This window comes from Nycticebus coucang, chromosome 21 (genome assembly GCF_027406575.1).
Source record: "Nycticebus coucang isolate mNycCou1 chromosome 21, mNycCou1.pri, whole genome shotgun sequence".
Taxonomy (NCBI): domain Eukaryota; kingdom Metazoa; phylum Chordata; class Mammalia; order Primates; family Lorisidae; genus Nycticebus; species Nycticebus coucang.
Window position 1 is genome coordinate 4,957,200 of NC_069800.1, and position 22,401 is coordinate 4,979,600.

General features: G+C 43.8%; 1 pseudogene; it reads left to right on the forward strand.

The window, feature by feature from the left end:
- LOC128574190 (seizure 6-like protein) overlaps positions 1-22,058 on the forward strand; it is a 160,124-nt pseudogene extending 138,066 nt beyond the window's left edge.
- The last annotated feature ends 343 nt before the right edge of the window (positions 22,059-22,401 follow it).

The window sequence follows — 22,401 nt, forward strand, 5'->3', positions numbered from 1 at the left end:
AGTCTTAGAAAATGAGCAGAGCTCCCATTTCTTCTAGTGACCATAAGAGTGATCAGAGGCAGCTTTGGGAACTCACACTGTAGCAATCCAGAGATGCAAAGGCAAAAATAAAAGCTGATTTTAAAATACAGAAAGGTCGAGATATCATTTTTTATAAAGGAAGCGCACCTCACTAATGAAGCCCAGCCTCTGCAGACCCTGTGGGCTGCAGCATCCCCTCTGGGCCCCTTTCCCTGTAACTCGATGTTGGAGCTGCAGCACCAAGTTGAGACAGCTTCCCTGACACCATGCTAATGAGTTCACAAGTCAAGTGGCATGTTGGGAGATGCATGGTCCTTCCAAAAGCCTGAAGAAGAACCCAGCATAATGTGATGCCACAAGCAGCCAGGGCTAATGGGAGACAACTCAGGAGACAAGAGGCTGCAGTCAAAGCTGAGTGGCAGGGAACTGGAGTGACAGTTAAGGATTTTTAAGGATGAGGTTGTTAGACAAAACACAGCTTAGAAATGTTTCCCTCAACTGAACAAAGGAAATAGACCCCATTTGGTGAGTGCCTTAAGTATGCTAACCTCCTCCCCAACATTAACATGCCTCACCCTCACAAAACTGCACACATGGTAATGTACATCCAGTTAAAAGTGGTCAAAGGCGGCTCAGAGAAGGTGAGTAGCTTTCCTGAAGTCACATAGTAGAAAAGAGGACAAGGATTCTAACTCAGCCTGACTAAACACAAAAGTATCTTCCTACCTCACCACCTTGAAGTTCCAGCTTTTAGGCAGAGCTCTGAGGCTTTACAGCTTCCACCAACAAGCTCATGAAATAGACAGAAAATTGTTTAAGCTCTGGTTGTCTACAGACTCTTGCCTAGTCACTTGCCCAAGGCCATGGTCTGGCCAAGCTGGGGCTCAAGGTCTTGTTTTTTCAATCCTAGTCCATTTACCTCAGGACAATTCAAAAATAGTTCAGGCATAGACAGAGAGAAGAGTATCTGAATTTCTCAGTCAGATACACCCCCAGCTCTGCTGGTGTATCTTGGGCAAGTAACTTACCCTCTCTGGGCATCAGAGCTCTCATCTGTGAAAAAGAATCCTACTCTACCAAGAAGGGTTGTTGGGAGCAACTCTCTCAGTCATTCAACAGGACTTCCGGTGTGCAAGTATACTGCCAGGACAGAAGTTCCCAACCTTTCTCAACTCACAGTACCCTGGCTGTCACAGAAATTTTTCACAGGTTTCCTAGGCCAAAATGCCTAACAGTTGCCATTTATTATGCAGTTAAGTTTAAACAACATAATGAGTAATTAGTAGCCATTTGGAAAAGTAATGCATAGTTTTCTTTTAGAAAAGAAAAATGAAGTTTTTCATACTTAACAACATTACTGCTACAGGGATATATGTACCTGTTGAGCCATGCAAAAATTCCCAAACTTTGGGATCAGACTGGACTCCACCACCCTAGTGTGCTTTTCCATGCTGATTTTGTCACAATTCTTGCTTTTTTAGCACAGCAACCACAGAAAACCCAGCTTTGCCAAGGAGGGGCTTTATCAAAAGAAACTGTGAACTATCAAAAGAAACTTTATCAAAAAGAACTGTGCCTCAAAGGCACCTGCAGTCCCAGCTATTTGGAAGGCTGAGGCAGGAGGATTGCTTGAGCCCAGAAGTTCGAGGTTGTTTTGAGGTAGGCTGAGGCTAGAGTACTCTATCAGGGTGACAGAGTGAGACCATGTCTAGAAAGAAAGAAAGGAGGGAGGGAGGGAGGAAGGAAGGGGAAGGGAAGGAAGGAAGGAAAGAAGGAAGGAAAAAGAAAGAGAGAAAGAAATGAGGGTAGATCTATCCATAAGGCCATCAGTCCAATTCACCTGAATTCTCAAGGGAGAATAGGATGGAGTCACATCAGTTACAATCACAATTGTTTATAACCCAAGACCAGTGGTTTTCAACCAGAGGCAATTCTGCTCCCCTGGGGACATCCGCCAGTATGATTTCTGGAGACATTATTGGTCACCACAACTTGCAGAGGGTGCTACTGGCACCTAGAGGGTAGGGACCACTGATGCTGTGAGGCCCAGGACAGGCTTCACTACAAAGAATTATCCAGACCAAATGTGAAGGGCATCAAGGTGGAGATAACCTGTCTCAGATGATCCTTTTTCAAAGCAAGACCACATGTCACTGCACAGTCATGTCTCAGCTGAGAATGAGGTCTTGGTCCAGCCCATTTACCAGCAGAGACATAAGGTGATTCACCCAAGGTCACACAGCAAGCCCAAACCTCCAGTTCCAAATTCAATTTACTTTCCATATCACTCTCCTGCCATCTTCTGGGCACTGAAGATGCACACAAAGGCCTTCAAGGAACTGATTCCTGCCAGGGAGAAATTCCATGTGACATCCGTCTCAAAAACTCTTATTGATGGTTGGCACAACATCGAATCAGACTGACTTGAGAACCAGAGAATCCTCAGCTTAAATCACAGCTTGGCCTTCCTGTGGGATTGTCACAAATAAGCCCCACCTGAGGGACTCAGTTTCCTCATCTGTAAAATGGGCACATGGTGTGGTAGTTAACAATAGAGTAGGTTGAACCCTATCTCTATCCCTCCCTAGCCTGTGACCTTTGACAGGTTACCCAACCGTTTTGTGCTTTCTTTGCCTCAGGTATGAAATGGGGATGATGATGATGATAATATCTGTGCCTTGGAGTTGTTCTGATAATTGAGTTTATAGACAAACAATTCAAAATAGTATCTGGCTTGGGGGATGCTCTCAGTAAATGTTGGCTATTTTGGTCTTGATTGCTCTAACCTTCAAAGATTTGGGGGAGGATTAGAAATAACATATGCAAATCGTCTAACACAGAATGGATGTTGAAATATTTTGGAAATTAATGAATAAATTAATGAAAATGATAAATCAATTTGTTAATCATGCCAAGACACCAAAGCATCGGTGCCAAGCTTTAGAATTGCCTGGAGAGTTTTAAAGAGCATACACTGGGGAATTAATTAAATTAAATTACCTTAGGGGTTAGGGGCAGAGCCAAGGCACTAGGTAACCCAGGGTGCTGTCAATATCCTCCTTTGCATACAAATCTAATAATTTATCCTTCATCTGCTTTCTGCCTTCTGAGGGCCAGGACAGTGCCTGGCACAAGACTGGTAGCAGGACATATCTGTGGAATACTCCATTAACATACTGTTGTCAAGTTACACAAAGGCAGGGGCCATGTCAGTTTTGCTTATCATTGTAAGCCCATGCCCAAGACCAGTGGTTGGCACACAGAAGATAATCAATAAATACCAGGCTATTAATTAATCTGTTAATGTATGAAAGAAAATTTCAGGGAAAAATGACAAGGCAGTGGTTCCCAACCTGTCTAGCACCAGGGACCAGTTTCATAGAAGATAATTTTTCCATGGGCTGGAGTAGGGGTGGAAGTGGGGGTGGTTTGGGGGTGATTCAAGCACAGACTATATAATGAAATAATTGGACTACTCACCATGGCTGAGGATAAGTGAGCAATGGAGAAAAACTGTAAATACAGATGAAGCTTCTTTCACTCAACTGTTGCTCACCTCCTGCTGTGCAGCCCAATTCCTAACAGGCCGGGGACTGGTATCAGTCTCAAGGCACAGGGTTGGGGACAGTAATATAAAGGAATCTTTTCCTGTTTATCACTGCCATCTGCTGGTTACTTTGCTGCAATGCAAGTAATATACAAGGGTTTTGTCAACTATTCACCTATTTTCTGGATATAAACACAGTACACAAAATTTGACATTTGACGTTATTTTCACAATATTTAATAAGTTGCGTGTCTAAGTTTGTCCAACAAGGTCAAGATTTCTTTTCTTTTTTTAAAGTTCAGATTAATATGATGGTATAAATGATTAGGTTACACTGTTTGTATTTGTACGATAAAGGTCAAGCTGTAGTTGAGCCCTGCACCCGGGGGTGGGCTGAATACCCTTACCTTGTGCACATTATGTGACAGCCTACCGATCTTCCCTACCTCCTCCCTCCTCACTCTTCCCCCCACTTGAATTTAGTTGTTTTTCTCTCATGTGGGGGTGTAGTTGTTTGTCTATTGGTTCATATTAGTATTTCACACTATGGATACCTGGGAATATCACAAAGCTACAGATACTGGCCTGGATGTGGAGAGAATGGAACATTTTTATACTGCTGGTGGGATTGCAAACTAATACAGCCTCCTTGGAAAGAAGTATGGAGAATCCTCAAAGAGCTAAAAGTAAACCTTCCATTTGATCCTGAAATCCCTGAAGAAGAAAAGTCCTTTTACCATAAGGACATTTGCACTAGAATATTCATCACGGTTTAATTCACAATTGCCAAGAGATGGAATCAACCCAAGTGTCCATCAACTCATGAATGGATTACACTTGGGATTTTTAAGAATCACTGTGAAGCCACCAGTGTCCCCAAGAGGAAGCCTCCTCCACCCCAATGAGAGAGAAGGAAGTTTCTCCTCTGTGCTTCTCCAGCACAGCTATTATCTCTTTGGGTTGCAATGACTGGAAAACTGCTCCCTATTCCCCACTAGACTGAGTTCTGGGAGAATAGAAACCATGGTTTTTTAATTCACCCCTCTATACCCAGTTCCCAGCTCAGTCCTGGCACAAAGGTGCTGCAGAAGCTACAGGACCAGAAAAAAAAAAAAAAAAAGAAGTGAATTCTGGACTCTGAAAGTTCATGAAGTACAGAGCACGGGGCTGCATCTTCCAGGAAGGATTATATGGTGGTGCCCACCTGGCTTTAAACCTGTTCATGCCCAGATGAACATTTTTTTGCTTTATTTGGCTAAGAAAATGAGAAAAATGAGAAAAAGACTAATATTTGAAACCTGTGATTATAGAAATATTATTATGTGGGGTGAGTCTAAATTATATAGCACAATTTAAATGGAAAAATAAGTCAATAGAAATTCAACAAGTATCAAGGCAGTGGCTCTCAACCTGTGGGTTGCAACCCCCTTTTAACAATGAAAATACATTGCATCATTAGGAAGATTGAGAATCACTGTATTAGGGAAACAATAGTATAGTCGATATGAGACTAGACAGCAATTATAAAGCTCATGAAAATAATTCACGTTTATTGGGTACTCACTATATGCTGCTCTTCTCATGTTCATGAGCTAGTAAGATCCCTCATAACAGCCCTGTGAGTTAGCCCATTTCACAGATGAGGAAGTTGAGGCCCAGAGAGGTTAGTTATGCTCACAGACACACAACTAGAATACAAATCCTCAGCCCTCAGACACTTGAGCTCAAGCACTTCTCCTCTGTAATCTTCCTTTAATTGAAATGATATGTGGTCTTTCAAGAACTATTTATTGGGCACCTCCTGTGTACCAGGCTACCAGGGACAGAGCAGTGAATTCACCCAGGCTGAGGACCAAAGATTTTTCTCAGAATACTTTCAGAGGAAGCTTTAGAACACAATAGTCATTGGGTCCCATTCATAATGCCGTTCATGTTTGTTATAGAAATGATGGAGGCCCCCCACTTAAAAAATAACATATCAAAACATAGACTGGAAAAAATAAAAATGAAATTCTCCCTTCCTATATCCCATCCCTACCCAGGCACACTTGCAAGTTAATCATTCCTTGCCAGCCATTTTGTGTCTCATCCAGAAACACATCATGGGGTGTTGCGTCAGAGGGGCCTGCATGATTGATTTAAAGAAGGCCTGGTGACTTGATTCTGGGCTTAGACGCAGAAGCCTGGCTTCCTCTCCAGCTTGATCTGGAGAGCCGGGGTGGGGGGTGAACTTCAAGTGTAGGGAGATCTTCATTAAATGGAAGGATTAGCCTTGATCAAATATCAGCTCAACCATTTGGAGCCTTATCTCTGGGAGTGTTCTCGAAAGAGAAATGTATACAACATCTCTGCCTGTCTCACTCAACTATTCTCACAGCCCCTCCCCTCAGATATATCAGGGGTCCCCTCCAGGCTCCCAGAGTCTTGTGAGTTTCTCTCCCTTATAGCACCTGCTATTTTTAATTAAATTGTCCATTTACACATCTGTTTGGCCCCTTGGGTCACCCAGGCCATGAGCTCCAGAGGGCAGGAATGGTGTGTGATTCACCTCCTGACCCCTCTGTTGGATGCATTGCCATGCATGAAGTAAGCACTTATATTTTCTGAATAAATGCATGAGTGCCTGCCAGAACATATTTATGTTGTCATACAAGATACCATTCTAACTGCACAGTGACCTGGAAAGTTCCATTCCATAGTCTAACTTCTAGGCTGGTTGGATTTCCAGGGTGGGAAGAAAATAGTGAAGATGGTTACTGAAGTATACAGGAAAATCGTTCAATCTCAAGAGCAGAAGTCAGGTTTCTACTGACTCACCCATTGGAGGGTGAGTCTTATTAGTGGTGATAACTTAATACTAACACATATTCGTTCACTGATTCATTCATTTATTTTCATTGGAAACGGTGATAGGCCATTAAAATGCCTACCAGGCCAGGTAAGTGAAAGAGAATAGGGAGTGGTAGGGATTGTGGCTAAAATAAAGCACGTTCCTGGTCTAAGGGGGCACAGCCAATCATTGTCATGTGATTTTGTGAGCCCAAGATCATCCAGTCTTCCAGTGTTTCAAAAGAAGCCAGAAATCTAAATTATTACTTGAAATATTCTTACCTGTCAAAGCTCAGTAACTATTCCCTTAATTTACATTGCACTAGCTAAATAGAGTCTACAGATGCATTATAGTCACACAGAAAAAAATTTGAATCATGACCTGTCTTACACTGTGTTCTTCAAACTGTGAGTTCAGGGGGGCCAGGCATTGTATCTGTATCATTCTGTGTCTTCAGTGCTACCTATGTGCTGGCCCATAATAGCTGCTCCATAAACCCATAAATGTGTATAGACTGAATAAGTGAATGCTTTCTATGAATTAGGCATTGTGCTGGGCACTGGGGTTCCTGACATGTGCCCAGTCTGGGAAAGAGGTGCAGAGATGAGAACCAAACCATGCTAGAAAAGATTCTGAAACCATAATAGAGATATAGAGGTTTGTGCATGTTATAGAAAAGAGTTCCAAATTGAGAGGAATTCATGCCATTGGGGGCAGATCTGGGTCTTGAGGGAATTCTTGAGATTCAAACTGCAAAATAAGATGCTTCAAACCATATGTTATTTGTTATCTTATAGTTTCTGTGGGTCAGGAAGCTGGGCACACCTTAATCGGGTCCTCTGGTGTGGGAGCTCTCACCACAGAAACCCTAGGGATGGGTCTCTTCTGAAGGTTTGACAGGGGAAGGACCCACTTCCATTCTCACTTGGTTGCTTTCAGGATTCAGTTCCTTACCAGCTGTTGGCCAGAAGCCACCCTCAGTTCCTTGTCCTTTCCATAAGTCAGTTTACAGAGTCAAAAACAATTATTTCACTGAAGAAGTAAGAGAGAATCTGCTAGAAAGACAGAAGTTACAGTTCTATGTAACATGACAGAAAAGGACGTCCCATCCCCTTTGCCATATTCTGTTAGCTAGAAGCAAGCCACAGGTCCCACCCACTCTCAGAAAGAGTGAGTTCCAGGAGGCAGGGGTTATTAAGAGTGTCTTAGAGCAGAAGTACCCAGCCTTTTTTGGCACCAGGAACAAGTTTCATGGGAGACAATTTTTCTATGAACTGGGTGGGGGGTGGTTCAGAATGATTCAAAAACATTACATCTCCACCTCAGATCATCAGGTTTTATATTCCCATGAGGAGCATGCAACCTAGATCCCTTGCATGCACAGTTTACAGTAGGGTCAGTGCTCTTATGAAAAGCTAACACCACTGCTGATCTAACAGGAGGCAAAACTCAGGTGTTGATGCAAGTGATGAGGAATGGCTGTAAACACAGATGAAGCTTTACTCACGCATTCGCCTGCACTTATCTCCTGCTATGCAGCCCTGGGGGTTGGGGACTGCAACTTTAGAGTATGGCTACCATATTCCCTATAGATGAATAGAAAAAGGATGTTCCAGGCAGAGGGAACAGCATGAACCAAAGCACCAAAGGGTAAAATAGTGTCATCCATCTGGCAAAATGCAACTAGTTCAATGTGAGTTAAAGATTGGTCAGAAAGGGAGGCAGGAGATGAAACAAAGCCTTAAGAGCCAAATCTAGAGAAAGTGTGTCCCCTCAAGGTACATCAGAATCATCAGACAAGATATCAGCCAGCCACCTGCTCCATGTCCTATATCAAGGATCTACAGGGTTGAGATACTGAGAAGCTGGGAAAGTACACTGGTAAGTTTGCAAAACTCCCTCAGATGTTACAGGAATATGTTGATGCAGCATGCCATTCAAAAAGTTTTACTAAACAAGCTGTGGACAGAAACCCATTTCATCTTGTGTCTCTGAACTACTGATGGCAGGTGCCAGATGTGACATTTGAAGGCATGGGTCTTTTTTTTTTCTTTGAGACAGAGTCACACTTTGTTGCCCTCAGTAGAATGCCACAGTGTCATAGCTCACAGCAACCTCAAACGCTGTGCTCAAGTGATCCTCTTGCCTCAACCTCCCCAGTAGCTGGGACTACAGGCACCCACCACAACACCTGGCTACTTTTAGAGATGGGGTCTCACTCTTGCTCAGGCTGGTCTTGAACTCCTCTACTCAAGCAATCCAGCCAACTCATTGTCCCAAAGGGCTAGAATTTCAGGTGTGAGCCATTACACCTGTCCAGCCTGGGTCTTCTTAAGTCAAACCAAGGTCCAGAAGAAAATTATCAACTGCTTTAGGATTCAATGTAGAGAAAGTGGAACCCCTGCACACTGTTGGTAGGAATGTAAAATGCTGTGGCCATTGTGGAAAACAAGGCAGCAATTCCTCAAAAAAATAAAAATAGAATTACTATATAATCTAACCATTTCTCTCCTGGGTGTATACACAAAAGAACTGAAATAAGGGTCTCAACAAGATAAGTGTACACCCATGTTCACAGCAGCCTTATTCATAGTAGCCGAAAGGTAAATCAACCCATGTGTCCATCAGTGGATGAATGGAAACACAGTATGTGGCATATGCCTACAATGGAATAGTAGTCAGCCTTTACAAAGAAGGAAATGCAGGCACATTTATGACATGGGTGAGGCTTACAAACATTATGCTAAGTGAAATAAGCCAGTCGCAAAAGGACAAATACTGTATGATTCCCTTATATGTGGTTTCTGGAGTAGTAAATTTACAGAGACGGAAAGCAGAATGGTGGATGCCAGGGACTGAGGGGAGAGTCAAATGGGAAGTTGTTTAACACTTACAGTGTTTCAGATTTGCAAGATGAAAAGAATCCTAGAGATTGATTGTACATTGTAAATGCACATAACACTGTTTAACAGTACACCTGAAATAGTTCAGATGGGAAATTTTTTATTATGTAGATTTTACTAAAATTTAAAAAAAATTTTTTTTGAGAAAGAGTGTCATTTTGTCACCCTCCAGTAGAGTAACCTGGTGTCATAGCTCACAGCAACCTCAACTCTTGGGCTCAAGCCATTCTCTTGCCTCAGCCTCCAGAGTAGCTGGGACTACAGGTACCTGCCACAACGCCTGGCCATTTTTCGAGATGGGGTCTAAGCCTTGTTAAGGCTGGTCTGTAACTCATGAGCTCAAGTAATCTGCCTGCCTCAGCCTCCCAGAGTGCTAGAATTACAGGTGTGAGCCACTGTGTCCAGCTAAAAAAAAAATAAATAAATAATAAAACATATTTTAGATATTTTAGTATTTGTAGTCCTGTATGGAAAGAAGTGTTGGCTGGTTGCCTCTTCCAGATGAGTACTAAAAAAGAACTAGATTACATTCAGGGACTGGAAGGGGTTAACCATGCAGGTTCAACTGTCCAACAAGTCTTAGGCTACCAGCGACTTTGTGCCTGCAGTGAGCAAAGTAGCCACCAGATGGCAGTGTGGGCTCAATACTTGGAGGCATTTGTTGCAATGTTACTCTGTCCCAAAATCTTATCTTCGAGCTTACCTTAAAGTCTCATCTCCAGTGAGGGAAACAAACATTCAATAATTCAGCACCAACCAGTGTGGGAAGTGCTGGTGTGAAGGAAAAACTTAAAAGACTGGTAACTCAGTAGTAGGAGGCACCAAGATAGGCCTCCTGGAGGAGGAGAAATAAGGACTGCCCTGGCAGGGTAGGTGTAAAGTGAGATACAGCAAGAATATTGTGTAATTAAAGCATCCATCATTTGTTGATCAACTATAACATGCCAAGAACATCCTAAGTATTTTCTTACTTATTTTATTCAGTCATTCAAATCCATGTGAGAGAGGTCCTACTATTATTCCCATTTTGCTGATGCTGGCAGTCACTCAGCTAATAAGTAGCAGAAACCACATTTTAACCCAGATTCCACAGCCCAGTTCATTCTACCATGACCACGTGTCATCTGCACCTAAATGTGGCAGAGGGAAAGGTTGAGTTTGAGGAATAGCGAGAACTCAATGCTGGTGGGGTTGTAGAGAGATGACACTGGAAAGGCTGGCCACATTGTTTCAGACAGGCTACATATGAGTAGGACCCCACAGAGATTGGCATCATCTCATCAGAGATACTTTTGGCTTGCATTTCAGCGGAGGAGTCCCTAGCATGTGCCAATCCAGGATTGCCTGAAAATGGATATCAAATCCTATACAAGCGACTCTACCTGCCAGGACAGTCTCTCACCTTCATGTGCTATGAAGGCTTCGAGCTCATGGGTGAAGTAACCATTCGATGCATCCTAGGACAACCATCCCACTGGAATGGCCCACTGCCTGTTTGTAAAGGTAAAGAAGTCTTCTCTGCACACGGGGGCCAAGGGGCCAGAGATGTCAGGACTGGTCCCCAGGGTTTCCAAACTTGCTTTAAAAAGCTGGGCTACTGTACTTCATTAGGTCTAAGATGTCACCATGATTTCATGCACTACTGAGAAAGAAAAAAATTACTGCCAATTAAACTATGACACCATATCTTCTCCTAGTTATAGCATTTCTATTTTTACCTCAAAGGAGCTTTTTCAAGCTCAGATCTTTATGTTTTGTCACACTTTTGAAAACGTTAAAATGAAAATATAAACAAAATAAATCTTCCCCACCTTCAGAGTCTTGCGTTTTGAAATCATTTTTGACTCAGAGACTTCAGAGTCCTTTTTTCCCCCCCATTCAATATGGCCCGATTCCCTAAGGCAGAATTCCTCAGGAAGGTCCTTTTTTTTTTTTTTTTTTTTAAAGTAAAGTCTTTGGTAATAAGGGTTTGCAATTATGTGGAAGCAGGGCTTGGGACAGGGTAAGGCAAGATAGGTGTGGAAGCAAAAAAAAAATGTAAAGAGATCCTGAGTCCTGTGATGTACGGTCCTCCTCGAGAAACAATTACCTCCTTACATTTTGTGATCTAGACGTCTGTTTTGTATCGCCCAAGTATTGGCCCTGAGAGCCAGCCTGCTCTGACATCCGCTTAGAGAACGTGGCTTGAATATTTCCCACCTTCTGCGCCCACTCCCCGCAACCACTTGATTCCCGTAGGTTCCAAGCACTCCCCTAGCGCTTGCAAGATGTCTCAAAGCGCTCACACTCGTTCTGCGAACGCGCGCGGGGTCTTGCTCTCCACATTTGCCCACACAGGGTCTCATGAGCGCCTCCTAGTAGCAACGATTACAACACACCGTTGATTTAAAGCAGACCTCCCCCATCCCCCACGCCCGCACCGCCCAATAGGGAAGATAGAAAAATGGGGAAATTGCACCTGAGAATCCATGAAAAAAATACTTATCATTGAAATGAAGTTGTGACCTCACAAGTGAAATTTGTATCTGTTTATCTGGGCTTTTGCAGCGTAAGGTCAGTAATAATATCCTAAATATGTTCAATGTTTTAGGCCAGTGGATCTTAACCTTGTGTGGTGTGAATACACCCTGGAGAATAGGCAAAAAGCTCTGAATTCACTTCCGGGGGGGTGCAGAAACATGAAGTTTCACATTTCTGCTTGAGGATCTCTAACTTCTGTGGATCCCTGAATGCCTTCTTCATGAACCCCAGCTTTAAGACTTAAAAATACTTTTTCAGTTGGCTTTTCCATTCCTAGATATAGGTCCAAAAGAAATGAAAACTGGTATTCAGACAAACATGTGTACATTAACGTATATGGCAGCATTATTCATAACAGCCAACAGATGGAAACAGCTTAAATGACCATCAGCTGCTGAACAAATAAGCAAAATTTTGGCATATTCATGCAACATAAAAAAGATGGGCAGCGCCTGTGGCTCAGTGAGTAGGGCGCCGGTCCCATATGCCGAGGGTGGCGGGTTCGGACCCAGCCCCGGCCAAACTGCAACAGAAAAATAGCCGGGCGTTGTGGCCGGCGCCTGTAGTCCCAGCTGCTCGGGAGGCTGAGGCAAGAGAATCGCGTAAGCCCAAGAGTTAGAGGTTGCTGTGAGCCGTGTGACGCCGCAGCACTCTACCCCAGGGCGGTACAGTGAGACTCTGTCTCTACAAAAAAAAAAAAAAAAGAAATAAATATAGTACTAATATACACTACAACTTAGATGAATCGCAAAAGCTTCATGCTAAGTGAATAAAGCTGGACACAAAAGGTCAGATATCAATTTCTGTGAAATATCATATCCAGAGCAGGTAGACCCACAGAGACAGCAAACTAGTGGTTGCCCAGGGCTTACAGGTAGGAGTGGGCAGTAACCGCTTAATGAATACAGAGGATTCAAAAAAAGTCAGGCCATAGTGTCCTCTGTATTTTGCTTTTTCTCTGCTTGGCAGAGTCATTTAAAAAAATAAAAGTTTTTCAAACACATGGCTCCATCTTTTTTTTTCTTTTAACCGCTACCCACCAGTTCACACTATACATGTTTCTCAATGTATCAGTCTTTTTTTATCTGTTGATAAGGCTCCCAATTCTCTTCTGGGGTTTTTGTTTGTTTTGTTTCGCCAAAAACATCCTTGTACATGACTCTTGGGTGCTGGCAGTTTCCATCCTGTAGAACCTAGTTCTTAAAGCAGGCCTGATGGTGTGGCAAAGACCTGAGAATTCCAGGCTGTTGTGGATGGTGCCAGACTGTTTTCCAGAATTAGAGTGATCCACCCCCCCCAATGGTGTGTGATAATGTCCATTTCTCCACATCCTCACCAGCACTGGAGGTTATTGATTATTTTTGAAGTTGTCAATCTGATAGGAAAATGCAAGTGCCATCAGAAAATACACAAGTAACCAAATAACAGGAAAAAGTTTTTAAATATTTAGTTTTACAGGCTGTCCCTGAAACCTCTATTTGCCATTCTGTGGCAAACCTCTATTACTATCCCTTGAATCCCCACCAGGTGATCACTGCCCTTTACCTTCATCCACAATTATGACATAATTCCCAGCAAGTAAGTGTCTTGGGAGACCCCTATACCTTGCTGCCATATCCATTTCTACTCCAGAGGTCCTTCTCTCCCACCACCAACTCTAGAAGGAAACGATGTGGGGTCTGTGACTTTATGATCTGGATTGCAGAAGTGATTCCCTGCCAATCTGAGACCTCCCAACTAGGACTCAGGGGCCCTGGACTCCATCCTAAGTCAGCTATGGACCATCTGTGTCACCATGGGGGAGCCACTCTCCCTCTCTGACCTTAGTTTCCCTTTGTATGAAATAACTGAGTGAGCCCAGATCGGTGTTTCTGAAGAAGAGTCAGTGGACTGGCCTGCTGTATCAGAATTACCTAGGGGGCTGGGGAGACCTATAGGAGTTCACCTCCAAAAATGCTACCACCTTGGCAGGTCCCAGAAAGGGCTCAGAAACCTTCATGTTAACATGTTCTCCATGGGGTCATGGACTTGGGGCTCCAGGAGATGTAAGATCCAATGCCTCCTCATTCTAAGATACTGTGGACATTCACGGGCTCCCACTACTCAACCACAGTCAAACACATGCCTTGGGTGGGTAGCATCTGCCTCAATCTTGCCATGATCTTGATGCCAAAGCCCCAGCAATGCCTGTACTTAACTGTCTGCTTTTCAACTGCCTTTACTGTCATCACATGATGATGACAAGGACATAAATCAGAGAGTAACATTAAACAAGTCACTAATTAGGAAGTCTTAGGATTTCTGGAAGAAACGCTCCTTCTTGTTGGTATATTTTTATGCTCAGCAACTGTGATGACTTTTATTCCAAAACATGGGCTGCCAGCCCCCAGCATTTTGAACCTCCAGAGAAGTTTTACAAAAATTATAAATGAGTGAAAATAGTTTTATGTGAAATACAAAGATCCTAGTCAAATAAATGTGGGGAAAAAATGAGATTAGAAAGATTTACATAAATATAGGAGGTGCCAAAAAAGTGTATGCACAATTTAAGCAACCTTGTAAGTAAAATGGATGATTTGCAGGTAAAATCAATGTACATAGGTAACATGTCTAGGTACACTTGACCAGTAATGGTACCTTCCATTCAAAACTTGGAAAAGTAACACACACAAAAAAAACACTTAAAATATGTATACATTTTTGGGCATCCTCTATATATACCTCAAAGTAGGAAAATAGTTTGACTTCCAACTGGATTTAATAAAGATCTAGAGCCTCATGATTCATGGGGGCTTTGTCCCACATGAAAACCATGAAACAACCCTAACCACATATGTGTAGTTAAAAGCAGAGGAGAGAGAAAGTTGACAAGTCCCAATTTAAATCCTGCCTCCATCACTCAGAGGCTGTGTGATGACAGAGAAGTTGCTTCACTTCTCTGAACCTCTGCTCTTCTATAAAATGGGATGATAACGGTAGCACCCTAACGAAGTCACCGTGAAGGTTAGAGGAGCGAGTGTATAGAGAACAATACTGGACAGGTGGTGAGTGTTCAGGAACTACCTGCTATCACCATTTTTGCTCATGTCTTATGCATCTTATTTTCTCTTGGCAACTTATGAAGTGAATATGCCCTGACATTTCACAGACCCTAGTAGCTCAAGATAAGTAAAAACACAGCAGTAACTTCAGCAAAGTGTGGCATGGGCTTTTGCATCTAAATTTGGGGTGGAGGGGGCTTCATTTCATGCAAACAGAGTAAGTTCACTTTACATTGACCAGTGCTTCCTGATTTCTCTTTCAGTTAATCAAGACAGTTTTGAACATGCTTTAGAAGGTGAGTTTCAGAATAATAAAAATCCAATAAATCAATCTAATCATAGAAAACAAGGACAGGCCTTTGAATATCTTCATCCAGGAGCTTAAACATAATAAATAATACATTTTGCCTGGACACTGTCAAAGATTATTTCAAAACAAATAATATCCTAAGAAGAAAAAAATAATAATGGGACTTGCAGGTCAGGGTCCTAGCTATAACCTGGAAGGGACGTGGCACCAGTTCTATACATGACAGTGACACTGATGTGAGAAAAGTTGAGAGTACACAGGAAAGAGAAAGCGTGAGGGAGACATACCACTGTTGGAAAACTTTTTGTGATGCTGTTGGGGGGAGCTGGGTCCAGGGACATCTCGCCTTCCATGCTGAGCATCTCCTGGTTTCTGGTGGGAAAAGTTTGCCCCGGCTGCATTCTATGGTCCATATTCCCCTGGGTCTTTTTTCTTCTCCAAGATACCAGTCCCTTTCCCCTTCTTCTCCTTGTTCCTGTTCTCCTTTTACTGGGAATTCCCAAGTGAGCTTTACTAATGTGGACCAGATCTTTCAAACTCTCCAGGATTTTATTTTTGTTCTGTTTTCATTCTGCAGTTCTTTCCCAGAGCATTTTGTATGCCTTGTCACCTCTGTTAAATTTGGTATAAAACCATTCACCCAAGCTGAGAGATCGGAAAAAAACATACACTGTCATCTACAGTTTCATTTTTTTAATGTTGCAACCCATTAAGCAGTTTGTATAATTGTTTCTGGAGTCATCTTTAGCTTTCTGACGGTAATGAGTTCGCTCGGAAACCAGGGGCTATGTGGATTATGTTTCATCAGTCGCTCTTACTGGCAACAGACAATGTTTCCATCCACGCAGGCAGAGCCGAGTCCCTAGTATAAGGAAAGGGAAGAACATGTTTCAGTCACTCCACTTGGAAAATAGAGGGCATTTTGTGTTAATCTCCACTCAGAGCATTCTTTTTCTGTCTTTTGCCAACCAATGAAGCATGAGAATATCTCAGACGGCAACCAATGAAGCATGAGAATATCTCAGATGGCTGCCGTTGCTCAGAGATTATGAGCACCATCGTAACATTTTGTGCTCAGGCATTTATCGCGGGTGCTAGGATTGATTTTTCAGACCTCATGAAGTGGCAGTTAATGGATTATAGATTGGTGTACAGCTAAGCTCTGTTAGATGGGACCATGGAGAATGGCAGAGGAAACCCAGAGGCCAAGTTTCTAGAAGAAATGCGGGGTTCCCCCATTCAAGCTGTGCTGGGCAAAACACACCCACTCCCCACAAACATCAGGAGGTAGCAGGAGCCTCCAAGGTCAGCCCAAGAATGTGAAGCAGTGGCCTCTGAGAATCAAAACTGGTTCTACACAGTTGGGTGTCACTGGGGTATGCAGACGTGACAGGTGTCCCAGCTGCTGTTCTGGCTGCGCACAGCCTGCTCCTGGAGAGTGTGACTCGGTAGTTCTGGGAGGCGTCCACCAGTCTGGGTGCAAGAGCTTCGCCTCTCCAGGTGAGCAGCCAGGGGTGGGAAACCCTGCTTAGAGACCTGGCGTCTGGCCCCCAGCACCACCCACCTCACGGACGTAGGGGCAATCTGTCCCTGCCCACCACTCCTGAGTCTCAGGTCCAGACCCCTTCCTCTTTCCCCTCTCCAGTCCATGAAACATCCAGTAAATGTGACTTCTCAGATACTGCATTTGGGGTTTTTGCCAAGTCTTCTTTTGAATTGGATTTTAACCATATTTCAACTATGGTTCCCCCAGAAATGAGCATGGCATGATCAGGGTTCAGCAGCATTAATTCTCCTCTGCCCCTGTGGCCAGCCCACCCAAGGATGAATCTGCGCCCCATTGCAAAGAACCAGCACTCTTTCCTCCTCTAGAGATGGTTCTTGAAAATCTAAGGTTCTGTGATGCCAGCTCTTTGAGTGGTGCAGAACTGGGAAGGTGGGTGCTCACCTGGGAGCCAGGGCCCTGTGTGAGAAATGAGGATCTCATTGGCTCCTGTGTTCAGTAGCAGAAGCAGCAGCGGAGATGTCGCTGAAAGGTGGAAACATGGCCCTGGCTATCTTCATCCCAGTCCTCATCATCTCCTTACTCCTGGGAGGAGCCTACATTTACATCACAAGGTAGGGGACTGAGGGGGCTGCCAAGCACTCGGCACACTGGGGGACTGGGCAGTTCACCCACTGAGACTGAGGATCTCCACCTGCAGCTTGGGGACAGCAGCATGGGTGTGATTGTAGAGATGGTGAAATTCAACTCCACTGTATGGAGATCCATGAGATAAATGAGATAAATATTTACACTGGGCACCTACCAGGCCTCCATGAGTGCAAAGCAGCAAGTAAGACAGACTTCAAGGAGCTTTATAGTTCAGAAAGGACATAGACGTTGCACATCGCTGGGCACAACGACTTATCCACTCCTTCATTCAAGAATTTATTCAACAAATATGAATTGACTTCCTTATTGTGCCCCAGACATTGTCCGAGATATTGAGGATCATATAACTTGCATTTGATAAAAAAAGAAGATATTAAACTGTAACTAGGATAGTCACTAATTCATTCAAATCCACAATTATTTAATGCCTACTATATGCCAGGAAGTTTTCTGTACTCTAGAAACATTGTTTGAGAACAAAATAGAAGAAAAACTTTGTCTGCAGAGGGCTCAGGTTCTAATGGGGGAAGACAGAAAATAGGCAAAGTACATAAGAACAGCATATAGTATATTAGGAGGTGATAGATGGGGAAGAGAGGAAAGGGGGTTCTGGAACAGAAGTGGTGGTTACATTTTAAATGAGGTAAGTAGAGGAAGCCCCATTGAGACATGACATTTGAGCAAGGACTTGAATGTGATTAGTAACCCATACAGATATGTGGGAGAGGAAGGTTTCAGGCAGAGAAACAGCATGTGTAAAGGTCCTAAGGCAGGCATGTGCCTAATATAAGTTTCTCCTGACCTCACAGGGCTCACAGTTTAGTAGAGCAAGAGGATAGTAAGTACAAAAATAAATGATGACACACCAAGATAAACCCAGTGGAGAAAAGAGATAGGCTGCAGTGTGTAACAGAGGAACTACCTTTAAATAGGTGGTCTCTGGTTTCTCTTCAGAGCAAATAAATCTTTCACCTTTTAAAATAGGTGGTCACCGAGGGCTGCTCGAAGGTGACATGGCATATAGAAGGTGCTCAATGAAAGCTCATTATTGCTGTTGTTACCCTTTAATAAGAGGGACTTGGATTACCTTACAGGTGAAAACAAATTAAGCTCCACCCCTTCCCCAGTAAGGGGAGGTCACAGGCTTTTGTTGTCGCGGCCTGGGTTACAGGTTGAGAACAATTATGATTTCTGTTTGCACCTCACTAGGATTCTCGGGACTGTTTGCACACATCCTCGTTGTCACTCATGGAGGTGCTGCTGCTTGGGAATTGGCACTGACTCTTCACGTTCTGATACCATGGTGATGCGTCTCGCAGTCAGGGAGTAAACTTCTCTCTCACTCTGTCTCTCCCCCAGACATCGCTATTACTCCAGCCTCCGCCTGCCCCTGATGTACTCCCACCCCTACAGCCAGATCACTGTCGAAACCGAGTTTGATAACCCCATTTACGAGACAGGGGTGAGTTCCTTCCTCTTTGCTCTGAATGAACACCCTCATGATGAAATCAGAGGTTTCATTTCCTTTTGCTGACAAGAGGCAAACCCAGTGGTCCTATCCCATCATCACTAAGACCCCTACAAAGATAGCTGGTGGGAGAACCCAGCTATCTTTGAAAGGAGTCAGAGCTGATGATGGGCCTCTGAGGCTCTTCATCTCAGCAGAACACTCACAGAAAGAAGGGTCTGCACCCAGAGAGGGGCCATGATGGGTCAGTCAGTGCCCAGGGGTGCAGCACTTCCACATATCCTGCTACGGTCCCCCTCCTTACTACGTTGGACGTGTAGTAAGGACATGTGTGCCACATGCCTGCACCTCTGAGTGGCAGGCCCTGCGTCAGGTACTGGAGACACGGTCATCAGTCAAATAGACATCGATCCTGCTAGCAATGAGCTTACAGTCTCACAAAGGAGAAAGATATCAATGAATCAACTACTGATAATAATAATATGCACTGTGTGCTGAGTGCTTTAAATGCATCATCTCCTTAAATCTTTGCAACTCTTTGCAATAGGTTCCAACAGTATCTCTGTTTAATTATTGGGGTCACTGAGGACCAGAGATAGGAGAAGATGATTTGGCCAAGGTTGCACATGGACAGAATGCACAGTGGCGCCAGGATGCAACCCAACCTGATGCCCTCAATCATTGTTATCCTGCCCCACCTTGAACCTCAAAAATCAAATGTGCCAATAAATACTTGTGTTTTTATAAATCATGATTTTTTAGGACTGTGAAAAAAATGGACAGCTTTCTATGAGGGCATATTTTGGGGGACACTGGGAGAATGTTGGAGAAGACATTGTTGAGAAAGTGATGGTCAAGCTGAGATGTAGGAGGTGGGCGAAGAAGGGACCAGGGAGGAGAGAGAGCACACAGGCACATATGAGAAACCCAAAGGCTGAACATGCCTTTTCAAAACCACAGACCTTCAAATTCACTAGATGGGTCATTATGAAAGTTTTGAGATACATAAAAATCAAGAAATGTGAAATCCACTGGAACAGAAACAAATGGAGCCCTCCCAGCAACACCAACAAGATAAGCAAGTTGAAACCTGCACGCGTGAATCTGAAAGGACGCGGCTGACTGTGTTTCTTGGGAGTGAAATAATGGACCGTAACACAGTCTGTCTCAAAACTTCTGTAGTGACCTACATTTAATCATCTCCCAATATTTGGGGGAAATAACCTTGACTTGTTCCTTGTCCCTGATACGTTCCCCGCATCCCACCTCCTCTGATCTCCCCTATTAATTATCTATTATCTATATTAATATCTAGTAATATCATTACTAACAATATTATTACAAATTGAGGGGCCTAGGCTCAGCACCTGTAGCACAGTGGTTACGGCACCTGCCACATAAACCAAGGTTGGTGGGTTTGAACCCACCCCAGGCCAGCTAAAACAGTGGCAACTGCAATAAAGAAAAAAAAATAGCTAGGCATTGTGGCAGGCGCTGTGGTCCCAGCTACTTGGGAGGCTGAGGCAAGAGAATTGCTTGAGCCCAAGAGTTTGAGATTGCTGTGAGCTGTAATGCCTTGGCACTCTGGCAACATAGTGAGACTCTGACTCAAAAAAAAAAAAAATTGAGGGGCCTAAAACAATACACATTTATGATCTCATAATTTCTAGAGATCAGGAATCCAAGTACAATTTAGGTGAGTTCTCTGCATCAGGGTTCACAGGTTACATCAAAGCATCAGCTTCAGCTATGGTCTCATCTGAGGCTAGAGCAGGGAAGGAGTCACTCCCAAGTTCATGCAGTTGCTGATAGTTAGAAGAGTTCTTGCAAGTTCATGCAGTTCTTTGCAGGTGGTTAGAAGAAGGGTCTCGGTTTCTTGCAGGCTGTCATCTAGAGGCCAGCTTCGGTTCCTTTCCATGTGGGCCTCTCTCGACAGCACCTCACAGCATGGTAGTTTGCTTCTTCAAAGCAAGACAGAGAGACAAAAAGAGAAAGGAAGAAAGAGACACACCTTACAAGACAAGTCAGAATCCTGTGTCACATACACAGAAGTGACATCCTAGCACCTTAGTATTCTATTTATTGGTTGGAATCAAGTCACAGGTCCTTCACACCCTTAAGTGGAAGGTACCACACAAGGCCGTGCACCCTGCAGTGGGGGGCAGTCCACCAGAACCACCTTAGAGTCTCCCGTACCATAGATGGGACTGCACATCTGTGTTGACTCGGCAGGAACTAGAGACCTGTCGTAAAGCATGTAACAGTGACCACTTCCAGGGCTGACCGATGACTTCTTATATCTCTCAGCTCTTTGTCCCTGGGGTCTAGAATACATTAGGCGTACTGCATAAATATTGGAGAACTCGAACTTGTTGCTGCCCACACACACACACACACACACACACACACACAGCCATCATTGCAGTGGCATGTGTTATTTTTCATTCTTGTTGCTTACTTACAAATCTTGAATAAAAGTCAGCCTGATGAAAAGAGACATGTTCCAAGACTAGATGTTATTAAAACGTCGTCAGTAGGGTAAAAGACAATCCCCAAAATTCACTGGCTGAAAGCTGCAAGCATTAATTTGCTCATCAGTGTGTAGGGCAGTGATTGAAGCTAATTTCGGCTGGGTGGTAATCCTGGAACTGGCCTGCTGGTGACTCAATTCTCCTGTGTGTCCTTCACCTTTCTGTAGGGATTAAAGGCCTGCAGAACGTGTCCTGTTCATGGTGATGACAGAGGAGCAGACACAGAAAAAAGAAGCACACATGCCCTTTTCAAGCAGCTGGCATGTGCCATTTCCCCCTAAACCACTGGCAAATGCAAGGTGGGGTCAGGGTGGAAGGGCACTGCAAAGTCACAGCCAAGGGCATGGACACAGGAAGGTGTGAAGAAGTGGAACCATCAGTGTGTTAATCTACTACACAAGATGTAACAAATCTGTGCTTCTCTCTTGCAGGAAACCAGAGAGTATGAGGTTTCCATCTAAAGAGAGCACGGAAGAAGGGGACTTACAGATATGAACACAAATACAACCTCCTTAAGACATCCATCCAGAGACCATGTGGCATTTGATGGAAACCCCGGAGTGTCAACTGTCTTTTCTTTAGACTCTTTCTTGAAGATTTCTTGTTTTCTTCACTGTAGTTATTATATTTAAAAAAAAAAGTGAAATAGGTGTGGTTTGGATGTATTGTGGCCATAGCCAAATTCACGTTACAGCCTCAATGCTGAAGGCAGGTGGAAGACTTGCAGCAGCCAAAACAGAAAACAGCAGGTCAGGTGTTTCCCATCGTCATGCCATGCTGAGGCTGCATCAAATTGCGCCCTCTTTAGGATCCATGCCCTGAAGAGGTGTTTTTAGGACAAATCTCAGTCCCAAGATTAGGTTGGAAAGGATTAGTAGCTCTTGTTGGCTTTGCACAGTTTGGAATTTAGCACGGGTGCTTACACCCATTTTTTAAGGTCTGCTCCAAAACAAATGCTGTGTCCTTACTTCTAGTTTCACCAGCTTCTGCCAGGGTTTGCCTCATGCCCTCCCTCTCATGGTCCCGAAGGCAGCAAAGGTGTTGCATAAATGTGGTGTTTTACCAACATTGCCTC